This window comes from Meriones unguiculatus, chromosome 2 (genome assembly GCF_030254825.1).
Source record: "Meriones unguiculatus strain TT.TT164.6M chromosome 2, Bangor_MerUng_6.1, whole genome shotgun sequence".
In the NCBI taxonomy this organism is placed as follows: Eukaryota; Metazoa; Chordata; class Mammalia; order Rodentia; family Muridae; genus Meriones; species Meriones unguiculatus.
Genome location: NC_083350.1, coordinates 157,768,749 through 157,793,911, shown reverse-complemented (window position 1 = coordinate 157,793,911; position 25,163 = coordinate 157,768,749). Strand labels below are relative to the sequence as shown.

Sequence of the window (25,163 nt, the reverse complement as noted above, 5' to 3'; positions counted from 1 at the left end):
CTGCAAGCCATGATTCCTTCCGTGTATTAGTTCCACAACCTCATAAAACAGGGTCACTGGATAGGGACCAAAAGTCCAAGTATATGAGCCCCGGAGGACATTTCACATTTGAGCCTTAGCAGTGTGCCCCCGATCCCCACATCCTCATGTCTGCCTCATAATGTCAGGCGCATTCAGTCTTGCAGACTCCCACCAGAACACCCATCAAGTTCTGCTTAGGGCATGTGGAAGCTTCTCTGGCTGGCAGCTCCAAGCTCTTCAGCATTCCTCCCACAAAACAGTTAAAAAAAAAGCAAACCCTACGAAACACCTGGTCAGATTTATCACAATGACTTCACTCTTGGTACCAGTTTTCTGTATGGGTTTCTAATCTTCGTGAAAAGAAAAACACCCTAGAGAAGCTACTTAAGGGAAGAAGGATTGATTTGGAATCCTTGTTTAGGATTTTAGTCTATCCTGGAATGGTGTACTGGTTTCATGGCATCATGTTGAAACTCCTTACATTATGGACAGACCAGGAAGCATCTGTGCACGTGAGTGTGGGAACATTTCATATTCCAGCCCTAATACTTGGAGTCTTCTCTGGGAGTTCTTCTTTACACTGGGTATTCAGTGAACTTTCGGCGGATTAGAAATTATGGGATATTTTTGTGGTTGCAAGGGGAATGAAGAAAAGACTGACTCATGCCCTTTGGTCTTTTTGGATGCCATTCTTTTGAGTATTGGTATTTCCCAAAGTGAATGGTCAGCAGACAAATGAAATTCTGCAACTATAGATTGAGAAAAAGCATGTATTACAGAGGACAGTTCCTGGTAGACTGGCTCCCACCTCCATGTTTCTTGTTTTGGTGAAGACGATGGTGAGCTGCTGAGGACCTAACCAGTGGTTTTCTGAAAAACAAAAGCCCCAAAACAATCAAAACCACATACATTCACATGCACACACACACACACACACACACACACACACACACACACTTTGGTATACATTGTACTGAGAGTCAATATCTTCTCACAGAGTGATTTTTAGTGATTCTTGAAAATTTCTTGTATTTGTCACCTAATGAGCTAATGAACAACTCTATGTAGTTCCAGTGTCAAGGTCAGTTGCTACTTTTATTTACCTTAACAAACAGGATAAAAATAAAATAGTGGAGGTGCATATGAGAGTTTTATCCAGATATTAGTGTCACAGAAGCTCCTTTGCTGAACCCGAGGATGGTTGTGAATACCGGGTGAGTGGTTGCTTAGCTTTGTGTTAGAGCAGTGTAACAGACACAACTGTGCAGGTTTTCACTTTGCCCACGCTCCTAACATTTTCCCTATTTCTTCAGTCTAGCCAAGCAAGCAAACGAGAGATGAATCATTGATTTTTGTACTTTCCAATTTCTGTGGTGTGAAGACTCTTATCATGGTTAAATTAAAACTCGTAGAATCATGTCACCAAATGTACGATTGGGAAGAGATTCCCAGTAGGACACCATTGTGTAGGTGCAGCTTGTTTGAAGAATTTCAAGAGGATTAACACAGCAAAATGCAATGATCGGTGGTGAGCATTTATTACTTGTGTTTTGAACATGCTTTATTTGTTTGGATTCTGAATGACTTAGTAGCTATGTTTAACCACTGAGTCTGAGAATCCTTAGATAGTTAGCAATTGGCTCAGCTATTCCAAGTTCTGGTTGCAGCATTTTTTCCCCTCTTTCCAGTCTCCCATCAGCTTCCTTCTTTGAAACCATTCATGGTTCTTCTGTTTCACCCTTAACTCCTCCACCTGCAGAATCTGATCATTCTCAATAACCTCCTACGGTGTTGACTGATCTATTATGTCTTTTCCCCCTGAGGATCAAGCCCAGATCCTTGTGCTAGCTAAGCATGGACCCTGCTATCAAACTATATCCTGTGCTAGCACCCTGACCACTCTAATTTCTCATCTGGATTGTTCTGTCAAGTTTAAATAATTCAACCATTCCCCTCTTGCATTCATTCTCTACATAGCAGTGATTACTTTAAACTTAATTGGATATGACTCAGCATTCAAATCTCTGCAGTAGCTCCCTCAGTTTATGTCAGTTTCACTTAGTTTATGCCTAAAACTTCAATGGCTGTAAGGCTTAAGAGTATCTGCTCTGTTCCCCATGGTTCTTTCTCATCTTGAACCCCCCCCTTGCTGCTCTTGGGATGTGGTGGAGATTCTTCAGTCATGGGGTCTTTTCCTAGCTTTACCCAAGAAACCTCACTTCCCAGGTAGTCTCTTCATTAATTTCTGTTCTTTTTAAGTATGTTTAGATTATGCACCTTCTTTCACCAAGTCCTTTGTATGCTGTATGCTTTATAAAACTAGGAGAAATGATATGTGAATGTTTACAACATAAAGAAATGATGATGTTTGAAGAGATGGACATATTTAGGCAGATTTAAATATCAAACAGTGCTCTAAAATTTATTGTTTTAAATTATGTGTATGAATGTATTTCTGTATGTGGGAATATCCATGTGAGTATGGGTGCCTGTGAGGGTCAGAGTTGTCAGGTCCTCTGGACCTAGAGTTTCAGATGGTATTGAGCTGTTTGACATTGGTGCTGGGAACCACGTTTGAGCTCTGTGGAGGCAGTATGCGCTCTCATGGCTGAGCAATCTCTCTAGCCCTGATGAATTTAGCTTTAAAATAACAACTGAAGGAATGAAAACACACATTTTCTCTAAGGAAAGGAAATAAGCCATTGTTTCCCAGTCTCAAATGTGGGAGATACATTGAAAGAAAAATTGCTGAATCTGAGGCCACAAGAATAAGGTGGATGAAACAATCTTAGTAGCAAAACAAAACCACAAAGAACGGGAACCGCGACCAAAAAATACAACAGATTTGGTTCACACATTTCTGTTTTATAACAAGCAAATTATAGAGTAGCAGTGGGGAAATAAAAGATACAAGAGACAAACAAAAGATTAAAATTTGCTTGATCTGACAAAAGATTGACTACAGATTCTGCAAGGAGCTCAGAAAAGTAAATATGAAATTGTTACTCCAAGCCCTGAGAATATTCCTGAACTCAGCAGGTACCACATTATTGTTTAATAGGAAGAATGCGTTTTGATATTATACACTGCAGTGGGGTGAATATAATTGACAGTCATGCAATGCAGATCTTTAAATAGAAGATAGGAATTTAATGCATTCATCTTAAGGAAATAATAAAAATTTAAGGTGAGAATATGATAATTACCTCAACTTGATCATTATCCAAGGTATATATGAATTCAGAAATTGTATTCTACCTCATAAATATCAACAGGCTTATGTGCCAATCAGAATTCTTTTCAAGGAAAAAATGTTATCCAATATTTTAGGAAGAAAGAACAAGCAAGTTCTACAATAAGGAAGAATGAGAATGACTCCCATTGTGCCTGCATGCAACACTGTCCTTCAAGCTGTTAGAGCACAGAATCCTAGGTTAGCAGCTTCTTCTTTGTGGAAGACTTTGTATCAGCAAAGTGGATGTTAAAACCATGAGACTGGTGTGTGGGGGAGGGCTGATACTCAAAGACTGGCACTCACTTCACAGCATGAAAGAAATCTATCTTTATATATTGGGGTGGGGTTCGGGAGCGTGTTCTCTACTTGTCCTATTAGAAAAAGACTAGAGGAAAAAAAAACTACCAGATGACAGATTAAGCAAAAAAGCAATTTTAATGAATTGAAATGAAGGGGCAAGTGATAGCCAATGAGACCAACAACATCTGTGTTAAATTCATATGGTAGGATACCACAAAACAACAACAACAACAGAAGCATGCAACAAAAAGAAGAACTGTGTTTCAGTAGGAACAATAACCGTCTGAAATTCTAACACTAAGATATCGGGAAAGCTTAGGGGCTTTCTATAGGGTGTATTGATAAGCGAAGTGGTTGGTCTCGATTGTCTATTTGACTACACTGGGAGTCAGTTTGGAGACACAGCTCTGGGCATTTCTGGAGAAGTTTAATTGATGCAGACAGGCCCACCCTGAATATGGATGGCATTATCCCATGGGTTGGGGTCCCAGACGGAAGGAAAAAGGAGCAAGCCTGCTGAGTACCAGGTGCGTTCGTGTCTTTGCTGCCTGACTATGGATGCAGTGCAGCCAGCTGCTTCATGCTGCCAGCATTCCCTTCTCACCATGGTAGACAATACGACTATAAGCTAAGGCAAATCCCCTTTTATTAAGTTGCCTTTGCAGGCATCTTGTCCCTGAAAACGGAAAAAAAAATCACTAATGCAATAAGAATTAACTAAAATAAATCTAAATACTTCATCTGGTTAGAAGAGACAGAAGCCAAAAGCAAGACCTAATCTGATTGTCTTCGGGTGGGGGCAAATGGAATAAATAGCAGCTCAATAGAGATGATAAATGACATGTTTCGTGAAGGCAAATTGCCATGGTAGAAATAAAAAGTAGAGTAAAATACCCAAATAAAAAGAAAGAGAACAGAGAAACACTAACCTCATTGAATCAAACCCAGAGGAAAGAATGGAATATAGAGAAAAATAAAACCATAACATAAATATGTAACATTGTAGAAAAAAACTTATTAAATGATATATTAAAAAGCTGAATTGTTTTTTTTAAATGCTGAAAATAAAAAAGCCAGCCTAAATATGCAGATAGATATACATGTATATATTCAAGAACCGCTTAAAATAAAGTTAAAAAAGTCAACATATACAACTTGGATAAAGAGAAATGCAGAAAGCAGTAGAGACAGTATTAATATTATACCAAATTAATGGAACTGAAAGTAAAACACTAAACGAAATAAACACATTAACAGAATAAATAGGAATATTATGCAATTATGGGAGGCAAAATTTACGAGTGAATTATAAACCTGTGTGCATTGAACATCAGAGTATTTAAATAAATTCAAGAAAGCTGCTAGAAATACCAGCAAACCCTGACAAATACTCAGCCATAATGGAGAATTTCTGTATGCATCACCCAAATGGGCTGAATTTAGAAGCCTCATGATAAGCAAGAATAAAAAAAAACTGGTAGAATGCAGCTTCTAAGTCTGATTTTATCCTTTCTCCCATTTCTCTGTTTTGTCAGTTCAGTATACCATAACAAAATATTGGACACTGAGGAGCATATATAGCAGAGACAGTTTTTGTTTTGTTTTTGTTTTTGTTGCTTTTGTCCTGAAGACAGGAAGTCCAAAGTCAGACTTTTGCAGGTTTGGTTTCTTAGGTGCGGTTTTTTCTGCCTTGCAGATGCTTTTCATTTTGTGTGTTTTGTTTTGTTTTCTACTCAGATTACAGTCTCATTTTTAGTATCTCATTTGACCTTAATTGCGTCCTTAATATTGTTATCTTCAAAAACAGTCACAATGGGGGCTAGAATTTTAAACTGTGAGTTTTGGGGGCACAACATTTTGGTCATGATGCTTTTCCTACACATAATGCATGATCACATACTGTTTACTGCTATTGTTGGTGGCATGAATCTGGGAGAGCAGGGTCTAAGGGGACAAAAGTCTTATGCAATAGCCAACTTCATCCAGAGCATCAGACAATTTATACTGTGAGGGTTAAGAAGAGTCACACAGTAAGGTGTTTAGTCACAAGGACAAGCCACACGTGTCAAAAACAACAACAACAACAACAACAACAACAAACATGGTTTTCCATAGAGGCAGATGAATAATAACAGCTGCTGTAAACTCACTCCTATCTGCTACACCTGGGAGGATCACTGAAACCCATTCCAAGAACAATTCTGTGTTTCTGAAAAGACTGAGGTCACAAGACTTTTGTCTTGTTTTCTCATAAGCCTTCAGAATTCTCTTTGCACGACTCCATTCTTAGACCATTTGACACATATCATTCTGAAGATCCTACTTCCCTTAATTATTATCCTGTTTACTCTGTGATCTATAAATGGCACATTCCATGCTAGGTAGTAGCACACCTGTTTATGACACAGATTACTGAGTATTCCAAACTTCTTTCTTTTCAAAAGAAAAAGACTTCTTTCAGAATATTGCTTCTCATCAATAATGTGCCTGATCAACCTAGAGCTTTGATGAATGTGTGCTGAAACTCATGCTATTTCCGTGTCTGCTAACATAGCACCCATTTTACACTCAGTGCATCAAGTAGTCATTTTAACTTCCATCTCTTATAACTTAATAGGTATGTTTTATAAGGCGAGGGCTGCCATAATTATTCATCTGATGGATTTGAATAATACCCACTGAAAATCTGAAGAACATGCACATTTTAGATGCCCTGACGAATGCCTATGAGTCACAGGAGATCAGACTGTCAGTAAAAATAGGAGTTTGGGAGAAGTTGCCACAGCCCGTTAGGGAGATAAGGAGTTCAGGACTCTGGCAGAGGTGATAACTGTAGATGTGATAGAAATAGAGCTAGAAACGGAGCCTAAATATGTGAATGATGTGTTACAGTTCCTTGATAAAGTTGGGTTAGATGAATAATTGATTCTTTCAGATAAACAAGTAAGAATTGTTTAAGTGGCTGAACATGATTGAAATGGCAACAAAGGATTTAGAATATTATTGTATAAACTCAGTTGCTAGAGCAGAAGCAGGTTTGAGAGGACTGCTGCAAAGTGTGAGCGGAGTTCTAGTGTAGGTAAACGGTAGCAAGCAGCGCCAAACCCTATAGCTAAATCCTGCATGAAAGACAGGATCAACTGATGTGGCAGACTCCACTGAGGTCTCATTTTAAGAAATTGCCACAGCCACTCCAGACCTCAGCAACCACTACTGCCCTGGTCTGTCAGTAGTCATCAGCATCAAGGCAAGACCCTCACCTATCATTAAAGTTAGGACATGCTGAACGTCAGGATGACCTTTAAAATCTCAGAGGAATATAATATTTTTTTTTAAGATGGTAGTTGTACTTTATTTATTTTTTCAATGCAGTTTATTCAGGAACCTTGAACAATCATCGGACCCTGGGGAATATAATATTTTAAAAGAAATATGTACATTTGAGACATACCATTTCTCACTTAATAGACTACAATACAGTGTAAATATAACTTTCATATATATATATTTAGAGACCAAAAAAAGATCCTTGTGGCTTGTTTTATTCTGATACACATTTTATTGAAATATTTGCTTTATTGATATCTTTGAGGTATACCTATAGATTAAAATGTCCTATAGTTTTTTTCTCTTATTAAGTCTCAGTAACAAGATTCATATTTTATGCAATAAGGCTTATATTTTATGCAACAAACAACAAAAATAGTTCTTATTCAGGAATCCATACAAAGCAGGCAGGTTTTGGATGGAGAGAGTGGGAACAGTATTCTGACTAAGTTTTTTCTATGCTTTCCTATGTTTTTCAGTCAAATGGTTAAGATTAAAATGCAGTTTGGGTCCCTACAAGAATAATTCCAGAATTTGGAAGGGTTGTTGTCACAGGATGGCTTATGTGTAATATATTTATTTAAGTTAAATAAATGATAATAGTCATCAAAGGTAGTATTCTGTCCTACTTTTAGGGTGGGTTAATGAAGAGCTGATTTTGCAGTTTGTAGGTATAAGCTCTGAACTCTAGACAAATGATCATTACAACATCCTAATGTATATGTCATCAATTGTGTCTTCATTGAGAAAAGATTTGGGGGAGGTTTACATCTAAGAATCTAACTCATCCTTACTATGAAGAGACATGAATACATGGTTTGCAGAATGCTTTTAGCTTCTGGGCGTATCTGAGACAGTTTCACTTCTCAATGTGTTTAATGATTTTTAGATATTCCAGCTATTTTTCTTTGAGATATATTCAAGAGAATCTTTTATAAATTGAAAAAAATTCCTGGGTGTGGTGTCACATGCCTGTAATCCCAGCATCCAGGGAGGCAGAGGCAGGTAGATCTCTGTGAGTTTGAGGACAGCCTGGTCTACTAAGTGAGTCCAGGACAGCCAAGGCTACACAGAGAAACCCTGTCTCAGAAAAAGACAAAAACCAGAACCAAAACCAACTAAACAAACAAAATCCTTAACCTATCTTCAGCCAAACATTACAATGGAAATGATTCGGAGTGGAGACTAGTTTAGTTGGCTCATACTGGGCAATTGGGTAGTAGTTATAAAAAATGACATGACTGCTGGTCTGTTGTGGAGCATCTCCAAAGGTCCTTTAGCTGATAACCATGTGACCTTTCTCATAGTACCACCAGTTTCTTGCAAAAGCAGCCTAGATCGGACCACATGTACCCTTATGCATCAGTTAAAACAACCAACCACAGCTTAATGAAGGAAGAGTTTGAGTCATGGTTTGAGGGGACACAGGCCATCATGATGGAAGACATGTGATGGGAGCGTGAGGTGGCTGGCCTCATGGCATCTACCATCAGAGCGTGGAGGGGAGATGAGTGCTGCATTCCCTACCTGCGCTCTTCTTTTGATTCAGTCTAGGATCACAGCCCACGGAATGGTGCTGTGAGACTCAAGGTCTTCAGTCTTCAGCCAAAACTCTCCAGGAATGTCTTCATGCCTGGAGGAATTTCTCCTAAGTGGCTCCCATGACAGTTAGGTTGACATTAAAGATCAACCATCATAGCCCATAAAGACATCCATCCGTGGAGAAGTCAGAAGAGAGCAGATACAGTGGCCATCCCTTCAGAGTTTTACCGCATCCTAGATTGAAGTAGTAGGTGTTCTTAAAGTAGGTTAACCTTAAAAACACATTGGGTAGTGAGACAAAAATAACCAACAGGAAAGCCATACTGTTTCACGTACACACAAGCACAAAAAATACATGCTAAGAAGAAAAACCACGTTCATGTTGTGTGTGCTCATGGGAACAGAAAGGCTCAAAGGCAGACATCAAACATGTTATAATACTTGGCCAAGGTGTGAGAAAGGAATGTGAGTGGGCTAGAGAATTAGAGAGCGGAATAAAGGGAGGCTGTGCTTTGCACAGACCAGAGCTAATAATGGGCTCTCAACCTAATGGCGTGATTAAGAGGGCATTCTGTACCTGATGTCCAAACATAAATCTGTGGACTGTAATTATAGATGATCCAAGCATAAAGAATGCATCTTTAAAAACATTTTTTTACAAGCCAGAATTAAAACATTCTGTATATCTACCTCAGGTATGAGAAGCTGGACATAAATCGGATATTAATAAATCTGCCAAAATTAGAAGCTTCTGTTTCAGGCTGTAATTGAGAACCTATAAATGTATGAGAGCTGAAGGAACTAAAATGGCCCCTGGACAGAAAAACATCTGACCCCACCTTTTCATCTACACTCCTTGCCAGCCACCAAGGGACAGGAATTTCCCATCCCGGATGTAATTATAACTGTTTCAGTATTCTGCACTTCACACATCAACTCTTGGAAGAAAACAGATGCTTTCAATTTGATTCTCTCCTCTAGAGTTTTGAGGCCCTTGGAGGGTTTACCAATAAGAAGCTGTGTTGATGTTCCCAGTGGCCTCTGGGATCTCCTGGCAGTAGGCCTTGGTTGACAGTGCCCCAGAATTCTTGGGAGAACATGGGTTGGGTAATTCCTGCTCACGAAGGTTGAGGAAGCTCGGTGTGTTAGCTCCACTCTATTTGCTTGTGTGTTTTTCCTGGTTCTGATTTCTTGGAAATTCTGTGGATTTCTTGGAAAAGAGCTTGGCCCTCACGACAGAGCAAATACCCATTGTACCAGCTGCAGAAGAATGAGATGCTGTTGTGGCTTCAGGGAGCTTTCAATGGCGCTGTTCTGTTACAACTCTTTTCACCTAATTATCGATTATCCTCTTAGAAGACTGTAGGTCCTTTATCCTACGGTTAATCACAACAAGACATTTTGAACACCAGGCTCTGTTTTTAAACTTTGGCATCCTTTTCTCACTATCTTCTTGGTCACCCTATGAGGTAGATGGTAGATGCTTTGAGGCCTCAGGCAAAGCGACATCACACATCTCTTCTAAGGACACTCAGCCAGAGCCTGGTAGGTGGGGACCTGGGTAAGCTTGTTGGCAGAGGCCAGACTTTGGACTACTGGGCACCATCATTTTAATAAAGCCACCTATCATGATAGGGCACTGGTCATCTAGCGTGTGGAAGTTCAAGGCAAGAGGGAAACAGCATGTATTTTGGAATCAGACTGATGAAGGATTTTATTAAGACGTTGTCATAGCTAGGTGTGAGATTCTGGGAAAAGTAATTGATCTTTTGAGTGGCTTAAGGTAGGTGTTTGAATCTTGTAACTGGCAGTTTTGCTTCTTACACTGATACTAAACCTAAGTAATAACAGTTAGATAACAAAATGATCATCAATATACTTGCTTAAGTAATTTAGACTTTTTACTAGTTAAACAACGAAATGTAGTATAATCATTTCATATATTACTTTATGCGTATAGCTCAGTAAAAATAAAATGAGCCATGGCAGCATTAACACTTGACCAATTAATGCATCTAAGGTTATTCATGCTATACAGAATTATTTTACAATTATAGTTAAGAGCAATCACTATATACATGGCTTCCATAGAATACGGTCTTGCATTTTTGAAAAATTTAAGCACAAATTTGACATGACAAAATATTAATATTAACCAGACATCCTTGTTTTTAAGAAAAAATAAGATACATTTTTACACACATTTGATATACTTATATTCATTTTTATGTATGAGTAAATATATTTCTGACTTCTTCAAGTGAGGAAAACGATCCTTTGTGTGCACACACGTGTGTATGTGTGTGAGTGTGGGTGCTTGCATGTGACAGTGTGAGTGCAGGTTCTGTAAACAATCTTCAGTGTCATCCCTAGCCTTCCAATTTTTTTTTTTTTTTTTGAGAGAAGGTCTCCTTATTTGCTGCTTATACCAGCCTTGTTGGCTTATGAGCTCCTGGTATGCTCTTGCCTCTGCCTACAGTTTCACTGCTGAGATTCCAGATGTGTGCTACCAGGCCCATTGTTGTGGGACATTGGGGACTTGAACTCAGGTCCTCGCTCTTGCTCAGTAAGCATTTTTCTCCACTGAACCATCTCTTCTGCCTTTTGGAAAGTGATCTTGTTCTAGAGGTTTTTCTGTATAATGAAACAGATAGCGGTAGAGTACACAAGGAGTTTAACTAAATGTCAACATTTGTATGATATAATTCTTACTGAGCACTGACTCTGCGTCAGGAAGTGTCTCAGGTGATTTATATCATCTTTTTTTTTTCCAATTACGTCTTATAAGAGGCTTACACTGTGTGATTGATACCATGGTGCTCATTTTATGGAGGAGTTAACGGAGGCACGGAGAGAAGACTGGCAGGCAGGTGCGAGGCGGCACAGCTGGTGAGCTTCTGGAGCCCGGGTGTGATCTCACCCCTCTTTAGCTCCTTTCCTACCTGTGTGCTCTCAGGTATTGTGTGGATTCACCTCAATGGAATCTAATTATAGGAGATGATTCTTAAGGGTGAGCATTGGCCAGAAACAACCCACCCACACACTGTCTCTAATTTCCTAAATTAAGTAGGGAAGTGTGTTTGTTTTGAGAAATAAGCACTTGACTGGGCATACATCACACGACATCTGCTTGTTAAAGTCTGCCTGCTTACAGCTGAGTCATATACTTGTGTATGTACAAATTCTTTTAAAAAATATTTGCAGGACAAACATAGTATTGGGAATTTATATTAAAGAGACGGATTGAACTGTGAGCACAGGTGAATGTATTTTTCAAGGATATGGAGAATTTTGAGACAGTGGAATACATACTTCATTGTTTTTTAAATACTTTTCTGGTATTTAAATGCGAGATTATGAAGTGAAGGTTACATCTAAATGAATGTTATCTTATTTCCCTTTACGCTGTTTCTCTCTAACTTTTGTTTGCTTATTTTTTATTGCGACAACAGTGAAATCAATTACATTTCCAGTATTTTAATATCTATTGCAAATGACTTTTAATCAGAACTTAAATATTTTATTTGACAATTTTTTTTTTTTTACTTTGGAAGTAGATAAAGTTGTATTTTCATCTGTCTTTATGACTACATATGACCTGAAGGTCGATATTCTTAGTGTGCATGTGTGTGTGTGTAAGCACAGTTGCTGTGTCCTATGGCAAGCATGTGGAGGTTGGGGGATAACAGTAGGCTTCGTTCCCTTCTTCCACCCTGTGCTTTATGGGTTAGGACTCCTCTTTGCACATCTGGCAGGCACTTTTACCAGAGACCTACCTCAGCAGCCCAAATCAGGTTGTTTTTTTTTTGTTTTTTTTTTTTTTTTTTTTTTTTTTTTTTTTTTATATAATGGAGAAGAAATGAGTGGAGTTATAAATAGTCACAAATACCCCTTAAAGCCTCTTGTTTATGTGTTAAGGGCTAAACAAATCTTAGTTGTCATGGCTCTAGAATCAAAGAAAGAAAGAAAGAAACAAAACCACTCAGTGTTTAGTCTGTGTCTTCTGGTGGCTGTCCTTGGGGGAGGTGATAGGAGAGATTTTAAATGTCTGTTTAACTTGAATTATAATCTACACAGTGGGGTAAAGATTTTGATGAGCTGCATTGCACTTTCATGTTTACTTGTTCACACACTGTATAGCTAAATGACTATATATGTATATCTTCTGTAGTCATTCAAATACTGCAGAATGGTGGATAAATGTAATGTAGAATGCTTAAATATTGGTCTCAAACCTTGGAAGATTCTACACCATGGAAACCAATAATATATTATAAGTTGGTCTGAATGTAGTGTGTGGACCTCACCTTTGCTTGTGCTACTGTGCAATAGTTCATTAGAAGCTCAGTATTGCTGTGAAATAGACACCCCCATAAGTTTTTTCCCCAGGTAACTGTTCCTAAAATGCATTACTGTAGTTAAAGCTGATAGTGCTACTCAGTTTAACATGATGTTATTGGTCATGTTAAATGCCTGTGCTTTCACATTGTATATGAACAGAAAGCACAGATCACTCTTCATTTTATTTACATTTAATTTTCCTTTTTCTTTTCTTTTTCCTTTATGCTTGTTTTTTCCAGACAGGGTTTCTCTGTGTAGCCTTGGATTTCTTGGACTCTCTTTGTAGACCAGGCTAACCTTGAACTCACAGAAATCTGCCTACCGCCGTATCCTTAAGTGCTGGGATTACAGGCATGCACCACCATGCCCAGCTGATATTTAAATTTTCAAGTGTACATGTTAAATAGGAATAAAATTAAGGTCGTGTTATGAATCTGTGAGATTTATCTTTAAAATACAATTTATTGAAACATTCTCTTATCAAAGAATATGCCCATTAAACTTTTTCAGATGATCAATGCATATATGTATTAGAAATATTTAGTTGTTTTTTAATACAGGACCCAAAACTCAAATCTAAGTATTCCATTGGGAGACTGTTTGCCATATATGTATATATAATATTTCTAGAAAACATCTGTATCCTGATTCTTACTTGGAGCTTACTGGTAAGTGGAATGTTAAGAATTTGAAACTTAAAAAAACCTGCCTAGTAAAAATGCAATCATAGCATAAAATTAATAGTAATTCACCTCAGTGAATTTCACTCACACGTTCTCTTATCCAATGAGAGCTACATCTTCTGAGAGAGATGAGAGAGAGAGAGACAGAGAGAGAGAGGTGGTGGAAGAAGATGAGGAGGAGGGGAGAGAAGAGAGGAGAGAGAGAGAGAGAGAGACAGAGACAGAGACAGAAACAGAGACAGAAATAGACAGAGAGAGACACAGAGGGAGACTCCTGGAACCCCTCTCCAGTCACAGGGTGATTTTTCTTCTCATTTTCCACCCAGACTACCTTTGACTCTCCTGCACAAGGACGTGAGATGGACTGATGGTCATGGGAACTCTGTGGTGATTATACGTAATTCTATGCTTAATCTGCTTCGTGACATCAAAGTCCTCTGCAGTTCCCAGCATTGTCTCCGTTCCTATAGGTATATATCTAATCTGGAGATGAAAATTGAGAAATAAATGAGACAAAAATAAAGCATTGTTCAAAGTCGCCTTTTTACTGCCTTGGAATTTGGGAATGATTGCTCTCTACATTGGCATTTGAGAGAAGAAATTTGGCTATTATAGTTTTTCTTGTTATTTTTATTAAGGGAATGAAAAAGGATGGTAGCCATCCAGCCACCAGGGTGTTGGAACAGCAAATTGAGGGGCCCCCAAAGACCTTGATACCCATTTTTGAAGTTCAATTCCAATCCCTGAGATTAGAGAAGCCCTTCCAAAATGAGGGTCACAAATGCATTTGTGATTTAGACGATTTGTCTGGGTGCTGTCAGGGAAACAATTGGCTATTATTGAACAGAGCTGCTGGTTTTCTCCCTGTACCATTTCTTCCTTTTGTTTTGGTCATTGCTGAATGGTAAAGTCTGACAGCACGTAACAAAAATGCTATATGGAAGAGAGGGTAACATGGAGATAAAATGGGAACAAAGCAATAGGGAGACAGAGTTTCAATTTGAGATGACATTGGTTTTGTTTAAAGTAATTTAATTGAGTTAAAGATATATATTTGTTAATTACATATAATATAATATAATATAATATAATATAATATAATATAATATGTAGTGCATAATAGAGATTATTAAATAATGTTGGGGCATGTATTAGGTAATATAAAACTGTAGTATGAAGGAGCTCTGTTACTGGGGGAAGGCAGTTGACAGTTTCTATAGGGCCTTCTCATTCTCACCGGCTTCAGTATCATCCCTCATTGTGCTCTCCTTCCCGTATCTGCTCATGGACCATTGGTTGGGAGCAAACAGAGAACCCAGACAAAAGCAAATCCACTGACAGAGCATCAGTACTGGATATGTGATCTTTAACAGTTGAGCCTTCTCTATCAGAATCTCTGCAATCTTCATGAAGACTTCATTTTACTGTAACAGTCTGTTTCTAGCCCCACTCGTCTCCCTATGACCCCTTCCTGTCCCTACCAAAACATTGTCATAATTTCCTGCTTGGTTTCTTCATAGGTTGCATGCTGCCTGTGAGGTCCACTCTCCAGTTAGACGTCATCAGATCACACCCTCTCCAGCTTGAAAGGTGTTGGTGGCTTTCTGTACACTTGATGTGCTCTGAACTCCGTCTCTTGGCCATTAGCCAACACCCCCCTGGCTCTTACTCTATGCTGGTCACTTCCCTCACCTGATTCTCCTTCTCCAGCAGAGCTTCTCCCTTCCAGTAACTAGGCAGTTCTCCTAGACAGCATCTTTACAAGGAGTTTTATGTGCTTCTCAGGGAACTTTTAAGTCTCAGCCTAAATGCTCTCTTCTAACTTTCCCTGCAGTAACCTTGCTTAAAGAAGAGCTGCCCATGAATCCACCATGGCATGTGTAAGAGTCTTCTCTGTCTGTGCTCCAGACATCCATTTGAAGTACAATAAACATAAATATGAAATGGAATTTTCATTGCTTCCCATCATTGATGAGTTAGCAGATAAAGTATATTCTCAATGAAGGGTGGTGACTATGTGGCCCCTAAGTCTGGCAGAGTCATGAAGAGGTTGACCTGTTAGATTTCAGAGTTCATGCTTTAGCTCTTTACCTTTGGCAAATTACTTAATAACCTCTGTGAACTATTGTTCATTATGTAACAAGGAGGTTATAGTATTATTTTACAAGGTTGTTGTAAGGATTATGAGCATGTGTTCCAGGTAATTAGCATGAATAATAATGAATAACATTTACCAATACTTTTCTGAGCCAGGTCCTAGGTTCAGAGTTTATGGTACCATCTCATAGATCTTTTCATAAGTCATGCTATTATTCTCATTTTGCATTGAGAAAGAGTTTAAGGTTCAAGTTTAAGGCCAAAGTTATTTAGTTGTTAAGTGGCAGAATTAGGATAAATTCATGAATTAAATTACAGAACCAAGTCTTGCAGACATTAAGCTATAGTAGCCTCTATATGTTACATGGACAATTCATCCAATGAGGAGTTGTCTTTTCTGAGTAAATAGGCAAAGTTAATCACTGAGTAGAGATTTAAAATACGTACAGTTGGAAGTCACATTAAGGACTAAAATGACCACTGGGAAAGGAATTTTTGGGAAAAAAGTCTTTGTAGTTTTGGTAGTTTTTGTACTCTGTTGTTATTTTTCTCATTGCTGTGAACCAATTACCCAACAATAAGCAATTTAAGAGAAGGAGGACTTATTTTGGATCATGGTTTGAGAGGATACAGTCCATCACAGTAGGAATACTACAGTCCATCAAGATAGGGGTACATTCCCTCATGTTGGGGGTACAGCCCATCATGGTAAGGATACCGTCCATCATGGCAGTGATACTACAGTCCATCATGGTGGGGATCCAGGTTATCATTGTTGGGATACAGCTCATCATTGGTGAGATAGCCCATCATGGTGGGGATACAGGACATCATGGTAGGGATACAGGTCATCATGTCTGAGATACAGCCCATTATGATGGGGATACAGCTCATCATTGTTAGGTCATCGTGGCTGAGATACAGTCCATCATTTATGGGATGACATGAAGATAGGAACTCAAACAGTCAGAAATCAGATAGAGATGACTCCACAAGTCACAGGGAGCTAGAGAAAACTTTTGAGTAGGTATATCATGTAACCAATTTTATATTTTAAAACTGGCTCAGGAGCAATACAAAGAAGGAAAGGAACTCAGAGAGAACAGTGACATAATAAAATTAGGATGGCATTAAAATGTCTAAATGAAATATAATTACAGAACTGGCTGAATTGGAGGAAACAGAAGGAGAAAAAGAAATTCAAAAGAAAAGGCTGCACTTGCAACTGCCAGGGTCCCAACTGCCAGGTAATACTCTAATGTCTATATTGGACAATCCCAGCCTCTCTAGACTCAGATGGCCAAGTTTCATCCTACAAAGTAAAAAGTCCAAGCTCAGGACTTGAAAACCCATTAATCCCCACTGTGGGAATCTCCATTCTAGAAAGCTCTGTCCAACAAGAAACACTACTTAACCCCCCTCACCCCACCTCCATCTTCTGCTGCGTCTTACTCGAGCAGAAGGAGCTGCCATCCTGGGTTTTTCCCTCCCAACAAATCTCTTGTGTGAAGTTTGCTGTGTGGTGTGACTTTATGATACTCCTTGGCTCCAGACTGCCAAATTTCCCTTCTTAGCAGTAACACTTCCACTGGGGACGCCATTCCCTTCAGAGCTGTAGTACTTACACCACTCATAGCTTATGGAGACAGGTTACCAAAGAGAGAAGGGAGAGAAGAGCTAAATGGAACTATCAGGCTTTTACCCTGAGTGATGAGGAAGACATTTGGTTAGATTTATTTTACTTCGCACACAAGCATGGAATCAGTCCATTCTGTTTTGAGTATTACACCTTATGGTGGTGTCTGGCAACAGTCAATACTGTGATGTCGCCAAGTGGGTCAACTTCTGGACCAAAGGTAGTGCTTAGCAATCTTCTTTAGAGGTTCTGTTACTTTTCTTGCTGCTGTGTCAAAATAACTGGAAAAAAAAAACACCTTAATGAAGGTTTATCTTGGCTCACAGTTCAAAGTTCATCATGATGGAGAGTGCACAGTGGTAGAAGCATACAGTAGCTGGTCAGAGGTGTGGTGGCTACAGTCAAGAAGCAGTGAAACTATGGATGCCACTGTTCTACTTGCCTTATCTTTTTTTATTTAGTCCAAGATGCTCCATAGGGAGGTTCTTCCCATGTCAATTAACACAGTACAGGAACCTCTTACAGGCATGTGTTTCAGTTAGTTTTTATTGTCAACTTAACACAACCTAGAGTCACCTGGGAAGAGAAAACCTCAGTCAAAGAAACACCTTGGTCAGCTTGGCCAGTGGTCATCACCACACTCCGTGGAAGTGCCTGGGTCTAACACACAGCATTCTAAAATGAGAAAGCTTTGCAAAGAATAAATACAAATAAAATAAAAAAAAAAGCAGCAGTCCCATTGTGGGGCAGCCATTTATGAATTGTGGTCAAATCAAATCAGTCTTCATGAGAGACTGCTTGATTCATGATTGATGCGGAAGGGCCTAGATCATAGTGGGTCGCGCCATATCTAGGGAGAGGGCTTGGGATGCACAAGAGAGCATAGCATGAGCCAGAGGGAAGCTAGTAAGCAACATTCCTCTGGGTTTTGCTTTGGTTCTTCCTTGAGTTCCTGCCTTGACTTCTCTCAGAGATGAATTGTGACCCAGAAATGGAAGCCAAATCAAGTTTCTTCCCCAAGCTGAATTATTATTATTATTTTTTTGTCAGGAGTGTTTGAACACAGCGACAGAGAGCAAACTAGAGCACGCACCCATGGGTCTGTCTCCTAGATGGTTCTAGAGCCTGTCAAGTTGACAGTCCATATTAACCATCACAGCAGTTTACCTTCAACACACCCAGGCTGGCCCAGAAGACCTTGATGTGAATTCCATACTCATGCTCAGATTGCCAGGAAGCGGCTTCAGTTCTTTTATGCTTATATATCACCGCATTCTGTGATCTTCCAGTTTCTGTGGGGGAAAAGATGGGTTTCCAAGGTGAGTACATTTTTCTTTTATCTGGGAATGAAATATTTGATCTATAGTTAGAGAAAAGTAAAATTAAATGAAACCATAGAAATTGACTGCGGAAAAAAAAAACCCGCTGTGTGTTAGCAGTTTATGAACTTTTTTTTTTTTTTCCGCTGACGAAGCTCGGCAAGCCTGGACAGAACTCCTTGCACAAATCTGATTATCAGACTTTTCCTCACTGCAGCAGGAGCCAGCTTAGCAAAGGGAATCAGCAGAATACAAGCTCCCTTTCCCGTTTTCCTTTAAGGGGAGATGCATCTTGGGAAATGTGCGGGGTGTTTATTATGATTCGGCGCAAACTTACGTGGCTTCCTTATTTCCACAGATCCCTTTCTGAATTCTAGATGGGGGCAGGGCATTCTCCAGTCGAGCAAGATGGGTCTTCATCTGAAATTGCCTCCATCTACAATGGCTCTTTACCTGCCCTCTCCAATACTTCTCTCCAACTGCTTTATTTCCTTTAGAGATGAAACTCAAGCCGAAGCAAACATAATAGACTTTTCAACTTGAAAGGGATGATTATAAGCCAATGCCTGTGTTTGCTATGTCCGGATCTCCAAATTCACTCTGATAGATGGTCACTGCCAAGGTCCTCGGAAGCGACTAGGTCTAACATAACAGCATGTTAAACCGGGAAAGCTTTGAAGACCAAGATTAAATAAAACAAAACAAACAGCAGTCCCATGGAGAGGCAACTATTTAAGAATTTGGGTCAAAGAAGCCTGAATTGGAAGTGAGGACCTGGATTCTGTTTTTCTTTTCCTCTGTCACTACTTCTCCATGTGGCCTTCTGTTCCTTGACCTCTTGGGGCCCTTGGTTTCTATATTTTGTGGGAAGAGAGAGCGATGGGCTTAGTGGCTTGCAGATGTTGCTCAGTGGTTGGGATGCACTGAAATCCCGAGAAAATGAAAACATTTTAGGCGGCACACTCAAGTTTGATTTGTAAGTTTAGAGCGAATGTTAGGAATCTTAAGTTTGTATTTGATTTGATTTTCTTTGATTTGATGATCTTTTACTTTTAAAGGTTTTGTTTCAAAGAAAAATCTGAAGTCTATAAATGTTTCAAAAGAACAAAGTGAATTCTTATATTTTCTTCATTTAGACTTCTTTTTTAAATATTGACACTGTCACATCTCTCTTTTCCTATGTCTCTGTGTGCATGCACTGTTAGGATATGTTTTTAAGTGAGGATGGGTTTAATATAGATATTTAAGCATGGGTGGTAAGAGGAAGAGATCGTCAGAGAAGAAAGATGAGGCCTCCAGAGATGACCATGAGATTCTCAGAGAAGACTAATATTTTTGGAGCTATCTGAGGGTAAATCACAGTCATCATGGTCCCACACCTCAAAACACTTGTTTATCTCTTTAACACAAGATTGTGTCTACCTTTACAGTCATAACTCAGAAAATCCAGCACCGGAATGACATTATCTAGTATACAAAACGTTTTTAAAATTTACGGTTTTCTGAACATTATTCCTTAACTCTAGCTAAATTTTAAGGTGCATTTAAAAAAAAATGGAAATAAGTTCAGGAACGTTGAGTCAGTAAATAAAGATACTTGCTACCAAGCTTGATGACCTGAATTTCATTCCCAGGCTCACATGGTGGAAAGAAAAAAACTAACGCTTGCATGCTGTCCTGTGGCTTTCACACGTGCACTGCGGCACCTGAGTGAGAGTGTGCCTGTGTGTGTGCTCACACACAGGCACACATATAAAAATATGCCTAAAAATTGGAAATAAGCATTTAGCAGTTTTAAAAAGGAAAGCTAACATAGAGAGCCTTTCATTCCCAGACTCTAAGGGAAAGCTGGCAATCTGATTGCTGCATTCACTTGAGGATTCTAGTGTGTACTTCCTAAAGAGACTGTCTCCTACATAAGCATGGTTCAAGCCCCAGTGGAGGAAATTACCATCTGTACTGCTGTCCTCAGGACCAGACCCCAAACTACCCTTCAGATATGACCGGCTAGCTCAGAATTTGATGCTACACTTAGTTCTCATATATTTTTAGTTTCCTTTAGTCTTGAAGAGCTGCTCAGACTTCTTTTTGGTTTCTTGATCTTGTTATTTTAAAGATTGGGGGACATTTATTTTGTAGAATGCCCTATGTCTAGTTTCATTTGGTGACACAGGCTATGTGACCTCATCAAAGATGTCTCCACAGTCCTGGATCCAGACAGTTCCCTAAATTGTCTTCATTCTTTGTAGCGAAAGACAATATTCTTGAGTGCAGATGTGGGTAATAGACATGGTCATGTTATTGCCATGTTGCTCTCCTCTCCTTGCTCAGACTTTTAGACCCCTGGCCATGATGGATTTTCAGACACTGGCATGGGTGTCTACTGTTTTGTTCCCCAAAGTAAAGGGATTCCTGTTCACTTTCCTACAGTTCAGTATTAAAGGAGTAAAACTAAGTAGAGCTGACTTACTCCAAAAGCAGGAGTGAGGGAATGAAGTCAGGATTGTTCAATAATAAATGAATGAATCATGGAATACCACATAACCTGAAAAGTGATGACTACATAAAATAGTATATAAATTTGTGTAATCTATGTTAATGCATAAAATTTCACTGTAGTTGAGCAGTGTTTCCAGTTTTCTGTAACTGTAAAGTGGTTGCACCTAGGTTAGTGCTATAGAACATACTCTGTTGTGTAAGGGGCCGGGGACAGGAAATGCTCTTCTGTCAGATTGCTTTAAGGAGGACTTGTGTGATCTACCATATGCTAATGAGAAGCATCCTTTCATCCTGCATGGTTTCAGCTTTACAAAATGTCTTCAGATGGATTTTTAAAAATACGACAGGAAAAATGTGACTTATTAAACATATTAAGCAGTGTCCTGCACACTGGCTATGTGACTATAGAAGCCACAGACCTTATTTACAGAGGAGTGTTCAGGGGATAGGGTGGAGGCCTAATGGACCCTCTGCAGCTTTGTGCCCCTTATTTGGTCCTTGATTAAACCCAAAACATACTGTATTTTACCAGCTGTAGCTGAGTTGGGGATGGCATGGAGAAGGTGCAGTCCTGTAATCCCAGCACTCTGGAGCTAGAAGCAGGAGGGTTGAAAGTTTGAGGCCAGCCTGGGCTATGAAGGGAGAACCTGCTTCCGAGATCTATATTACCCACCAATCAAAACCCTAAAATAAGGAGCCATAGAAGTCAGGGCCAGACTCATATTTTATTTTCTTTAGATTATAGATGCATAAATAAGTTACAAATGTAGTTAGAGACAGTCATTATGAAGCCACAGTTGCTGTACATCCAAGTATTCATTTGCTCATTTGCTATTGAAGTATGTTTTTTTGTTTTGTTTTGTTTTTGTTTTCTGAGACAGGGTTTCTCTGTGTAGCCTTGTAGTCCTGGACTCAGTTTTTAGCCCAAGCTGACTTCGAACTCATAGAGAGATCCACCTGCCTCTGCCTCCACCAGTGCTGAGATTACAGGTGTGTGTCACTGTGCCCAGCCTCAAGTGTGCTTTTTAAATTAGTCCCAACTCTATCAAAATAATCAAAATTCACATGTGGGACATAGAGTGACTGACACAGGCTTCTAGTACCAGGGCAGCCGTTTATGGCCTAACACATGCCCTGCATAATGCCATGTACCATACCCACCACCAAAAGCACCCTTTGGGGGTGCTCCAGGCTGTTCTGAAAGCCATGCTGCATCTACTATTGTGCTTTTGATTTTTGTGTGCTGAACCTGAAATGGGGTCGAAACTGGGAAGAGGAGAGCCACAACTGCTTTTGGGCTGTAGGTTTCCTGTTTTGATAGGCTCCTTCTTCTGACTGATGCCTCAGTTCAGAGCCCTTTGAGAAGAGAGACACTCAGCCCCTGAATACACATGTGAGCACCCTGATATCGGGGCAATTTAGATTGCCAGAGCTTTGTGTAAATGGAACAAAAAGGAGCTGGCTTTTGTAGTGTGGTTATGTTTTACTGAACTAGCAATGTAGCATGACCTTCCAATGAGTCTCCCGGATGCAGGACGATGCGTCTTTGCCTGCCAGCCTCTCACCCTGCTGATGCAGCATCTGCAAAGCTCCGGGGAGCCCATGTGGAGCGTGCTGAGGAGGAACTCCTTGCTATTAACCACTTTCTATTCAGAGAGAGGGAAACACTTCCTCTAAAGGCTTTCTTAGTCATCAGAGGGGATCCGACACGTTTGGCTGGACCATTTCTGAAAAACAGCCCCAGACTCCAGTCCTGCTTCACTGAGGCCATCAGTCACCTCACACTTCACAGGGCAAAGCTTTCATTAGACTCTTCTGAATGGCTCTAAAACTTCACTTCTAGGCTTGCGTCCTCTGCATAGATGAAGAGACATAGGTAATGAACACATTGCTCTGTTTAGTGAGAACTGAATATTGACAGCAAGGCAGAGATAACAGCAGTTGTTACTGTGTGCTCATTAAGTAGCATGCACATTCACCGCTGGGGCCTCTTGCCACAAAATATCTTATGCACCCCCTTTTTCTCCCCTCTGAGGTAGTTCCTCACATCTCCAGACTTCCACTCTCTGCAAGCCCAAGAAAGAAAAACCACTTAATGTAAAACCCTTCATCTAGATGAGATAAAATGAGCTATCCTCACCCTTGAGATGCAGGTAGATGAAAAGAAATCCTTCGTCTGGAAGCATAAAACAAGAAAACTTGCATGGCTCCTCCATGGCACTGGGCTCAGGAGGGATGGAACATCCTTTAGAGACAAGCACCAGCACCCCGCCTCTGGCAGAAGCTAACTGCCCTTCACCTCGATGGCCACTGCAGGACACGCTGGGATTTTGGAAGTATTAAAATTGCAAACTTTTGTCTTCGAATGAATGAAATAGCTGTTTTTGTCAGCTTCTTGTTCCAGGTAAAGAAATTCATCTGAATGTATAACACGGGGTGTGCTTGACCCTGCTGCTTCCTGAGGGTCCCTACAGCCTGACATTTGAAGGACAAGCGTCTTAGGAGATGGTTAGATAGATGACCGTAAGGAGGCAGAGCCCACTGTCAAGAAAGTTCACATGTAAGGTCACTGAATCAGAATAGATTTTTTTACGTGTAACAAAAGGATAGGAGGATCCCCCAGATCCAGCATCCTGTGCTGGCCTTCTCTCTTCACACTGCAGGGTGCCAGAATAATTTTTTTTCCTTGAAAAGGAAAGGACTTTTCTTTGAAAACATTATATCTATTTATTTTTAATATAAAGCAAATAAATGGGAGTAAAATTTCCCTGTTGGGTTTTTTTTTTATAACTCACTTAACAGAGGATATTCTTTGAGCGTTTTAGACTAAAAAAATACTCCTGTCACACAGTGCGACTATATAAAGAAACTTATGCATAAAACCACACATGCTTTTCTTATAGAAAACACAGGAAATGGAAATCAATAAGACAAGAGCTTAAATATCTATCTATCTATCTATCTATCTATCTATCTATCTATCTATCTAACTAACTATCATTTATTTATTTTTGGGCAGAGCCTCATTTTAGCCCTGGCTGGCCTTGAATGCATGTAGTTGAGGATAACCTTGAATTTCTGATCCTCTTTCAATTTGGGGTTTCAGGTGTATGCTGCTGTGCCCAGCTTAATGGGTGCAGAGGATGGAGCCCAGCACTTCCTGCATGCAAGGCAAGCAGCTGAGCCACACCCCTAAGTCCCAAGAATTGTTATTAATAAGGATAAATCTCACATCTTTGGGGTGTTTCCCCAGACCCTAATTTTATTTCTTTTTGTCTTGTTTTTACTACATTTTTATATCAAACAGAAAGCAAGACTGACATGCTTGAGTTTGTTTGCACATATTCTTATATTACTATTAAAGTAGAATTTGAAGAAAAACAGAAGCATTACAGTGCATAGGATGAGCTCGGCTCATTTACAGGTAGATGAACGGGCTGGAGCAGGAGAACCATAAACTGGAAAGCAGGATGAGTGGATCAACTAGTGGATTCGGATAAGACTAGCAGGGGATGGCGGTGCGTTGGTGTCCTCTGGAGAAACGTGGCTGATAGAACGACTACGTATAACAAAGGGCATTTATTAGGTTGGCTTATGCCGTGTGACCGCATGATTTTCTAATGCTGGCTGTCCTCACAGTGCAGAGGATGATCACTCTGTGTGGATGGGTGCCTCAGTGGTCCTAACCTGGCTGAGAAGGCATGGAAGATCCCTGGAGAGCAGCTTCGGTCTACTTCGAAAGGCCAAAGAAGCTGAGTTCTGCAGACAGCAAAGGATGTGAGGAAAGGTTGAAGGTGGAAGCAAAGTGAAGATGCTTTCTGTCAGAATCCTATATCCAAGCTGCTGCCAGAGACTGCTGTGGACTATGGAGGGAAGAGTCTTTCTCCCTCAGTCAGTCTTCCCAGTCACACCCTCAGAGACTCTCCCAGAGGATATTTCCTAGACGATTCCAGGTCCAATCGAGTTGATTGCCGAGCTAAACCATGACACATTATAACTATAATTTTAGGGCACCTTCCCAGGCTTTCTCCAATTATTTTTACTTTTTGTTACTGTCCTGCTGTGGGAAATCCATCCAGAGAGAAGTTTCCTGATGAAGAGCTTGTCCTGCAGCAAGCTGGGCTGGGCAGAGCTTCTTGCAACCAGCTCATAGTTTTGAAAAT

At 39.9% G+C, this 25,163-nt stretch overlaps 1 long non-coding RNA gene across 1 annotated transcript; it reads left to right on the top strand.

Annotated features, from left to right (window-relative positions):
• The first annotated feature begins 404 nt into the window (after positions 1-404).
• On the top strand, positions 405-18,996 carry LOC132652212 (uncharacterized). The gene is made up of 4 exons (XR_009589692.1): positions 405-533; positions 16,707-16,793; positions 18,233-18,501; positions 18,860-18,996. It is a non-coding gene; the product is annotated as an uncharacterized LOC132652212 (long non-coding RNA).
• The last annotated feature ends 6,167 nt before the right edge of the window (positions 18,997-25,163 follow it).